This window comes from Elephantulus edwardii, unplaced genomic scaffold (assembly GCF_000299155.1).
Source record: "Elephantulus edwardii isolate Elephantulus edwardi_28Jun2011 unplaced genomic scaffold, EleEdw1.0 scaffold00163, whole genome shotgun sequence".
NCBI lineage: Eukaryota > Metazoa > Chordata > Mammalia > Macroscelidea > Macroscelididae > Elephantulus > Elephantulus edwardii.
This window is the reverse complement of record NW_006399913.1, coordinates 107356-110382: the sequence shown is the minus strand read 5'-3', so window position 1 is coordinate 110382 and position 3027 is coordinate 107356. Positions and strand designations below refer to the sequence as shown.

Sequence of the window (3027 nt, the reverse complement as noted above, 5' to 3'; positions counted from 1 at the left end):
TTATCAAATTCATTTATAAGCAAATGCAATTAAATAAAACCATTCATTATAATGAAAAGAATCTCCATTTGCGAATGATAAAGTCAAAGTTCTAACCATGATAAGACCATTATGGGACTATGGAGAGTTATTTGAGTATTAAGAGTGTCGTTTCTTCTCTGTAAATATTAAGAGAGATGGCTTATATGGTTCATCTCTAGTGGAAAATTTGGGGGATGAGAAGAGGAAAGACAAAGGTGCAACATGTTTGAGGATGAGTAATAAAATTTTTATTAAAAGAGATAATTGTAAGATGCAAAGTAGGGTTAGTAAACAGAAAGGAGCACTCATGATGTGAAGCAGTAAGCAGCTGGACTGCTGAGCTGAAGGCAGGAGGTTTGAATCCATCAGCTTGCTCAGTGAGAGAAAGATTGGCAATCTCCTTCTATGCAATTTACTGTCTCTGGAAACCTGCTGGAGGGTCATTTAGGGGTTGGTTCTGACTCAGTGGTAATTAACAACAATTAAAAAAAATAAAAGGCACAGTGGTAAGGCATTCAGGTACTAAATGAAAAGTCAGTGATTCAAACCCACTATATAAGAGCTCTGGTGTGTGCAGAGGAGGGATTGGCAATGGCTGTAGGCATGATATCTCACACCATTTTGTTGATACGGCCTACCAAGAGACCAGAAGGCAGAACTTATGCCAACTATGAATCCGTGAATGAACGCGCAGAAGGCATTTGTAAAATTTATGAAGAGCATCTGAGGAGAATGAATCCCAACAGTCCTTTAATCATATATAGGATCAGTCCATTGTTTGATTTTATTGATGATCTGGCCAACCCTCAGCTGTCTAGTTTACAGAGGCAAAACCCAGACATACCAGCCTTACAACAAAGACTGGATCAAAGAGAAGATCTATGTACTCCCTCGTCGGCAGGCCCAACAGGCTGGGAAATAGTTGAATAGGAATCTTTAGGGAATGGGGGTGGGCTTGCAACGCAGGTGTGTGTACAGGGTGTTGGAGTGGGAGTTTCGTATTATAGTCCTGTTTCCATTTTGTTGCTCTCTAGACAGGATTGAACATATTCGATGAAATGGGAGATTTGTTCAATCTGAAATCCCTGCTGCCCTTTTCCCCTTTTCTTTCCCTCCTTTATTTCTTATCATTTTTATGATGATGTAAAAGAAGTTGTTCTCTGTCAGTTAATGTTGATTCTAATCCTTCAAGATGTTCATACCTACTTTATAACATTCACTGTATTAACCCTTCTGCAAAGTAGATGGGGTGGGTGGGTAACAAAGTTTAGTTATGTCCTCAAAATAAATCTTAGTTAAAAACAAATGCTTTTTAGTTATTTTATTAAAACACACACACACACACAAAAAAAAAACCCAAGAGCTCTGGTGACTTAGTTCATAGAGAGTTGTGCCAGTAGGCCACGTGTGGTGCCTCTCTGGTGGTTCATATCTTCCAAGGGGCTCCTCATGAAAAAAATGGCCATTCCTTCCCATGTGATTCACTGCCCCAGAAAAACCCACCAGAGAACAGCTATGAGTTAGTTTTGACATGACACTGTGAGTTTTTGAGAGTGACATCCACTTCCTAAACAAGATACCTCCAGAAACCCTTATAAACTTTTGATAAGTGTTGATGGTTGTGGAGGGGTTTCAGACCTTTTGTTTATGGGGTCACTATGAGTTGTGCTCTACTCAAAGGCAATCAACAAAAACAATAACCACAAAAGAAAGATGAGGCAGTCTGCTCCGGTAAAGATTTATGGCCTCGAAACCCTATGGGGCAGTTCTACAGAGTGGCTGTGAGATGCCAGGACATGGTAGCATTAAGAGATGCCCAAAGGAAAATACTGTATTCCAGACATACACTTGCATACTTACCTTATGAATTAGCTGCCCAATTTATACTTGATAGAATCAAACATTGTCATTCCTATTTTCTATTGATTCAGAAGCCTGAGGAGCCCAAAATGGCCATGTGGCATATTTGACTTTGGGTTTAATGGAATTATTATTTTGTCTCTTGACAGAAATATTCCTCCTTTTGGTAAGTAAGACTTCTGGATTAATAGAACATAATATGCTGGAGAGAAGACTGCAGTGGTTAATAATTTCTCCTTGCATTTATCATCAAATTATTCACAATAGCTGCCAAGGAATTAAAAGAATGTGGAGCATGGGGTAAGGTTGTTGTCAGGATCTCCGCAAGATACTGAGAAGCAGTGGTGTCTGTTTGAGAACCAAGGTTCACATGATCTAAGCCATGGTCTTTTCAATTGCTTCCTATGCATCAAAAAGCTGGATGTTGATTGAGGATGACAATAGAAGAAACCATGCCTCTGAGTTATGGTGTTGGAAAGCATACTGAACATCCCATAGACACCTAAAAAGCAGCTGTATCTGGGAGAAGATGAAGTCAGGGTGCTGCTTAGACCGGAAGGATGATAAAACATTGCCTCACATACATCTGAAATGTGGTTAAAGGAGGTGAGTCCTTGGAGAAGAACATCATGCTTGGAAAGGTGGAAGGTCGGTGAAAGAGAGGAAGATCCTCAACAAGATAAATTGACACCATGGCTGGAGCAAAGGGCTCGAGTGTAGCAGGGATTGCAAGGATGGTGCTATGACTCAATTAAACCTTACAACCACCACATCAACAGGCTAGGAAGAAACATGTTTGTAAGTGAATCTCTAAGGGTAATCGTGAGTGGTGCCACCCCGTGATACCTGGGCTCATCATTCTGGATATATAGGAAATAAGACCACATGTGAAATTGATTTATTGCATATACAGTCTGGTAAGAATATCACCCCTACTTTGCAAGGTATTGCCATCTACCTGTCACTGTAACTATGTCTTTAAAACATCCTCCCGTTATTCTATAAAACTAGTTACTTTAGGCTAAGTAACATAGTAAGAGTGAAATTCTGAGTATGAACACATCACCACACTTTATGTGTTGTGAAGTGAGCTCTTTGATCAGAGGTAATTCTATGTGGAATATCAGGATGGTTGATGACATTCTG

General features: G+C 39.8%; 1 pseudogene; it reads left to right on the top strand.

Annotated features, from left to right (window-relative positions):
• The first annotated feature begins 612 nt into the window (after positions 1–612).
• On the top strand, positions 613–943 carry LOC102853929 (annotated as a pseudogene).
• Positions 944–3027: the final 2084 nt, after the last annotated feature.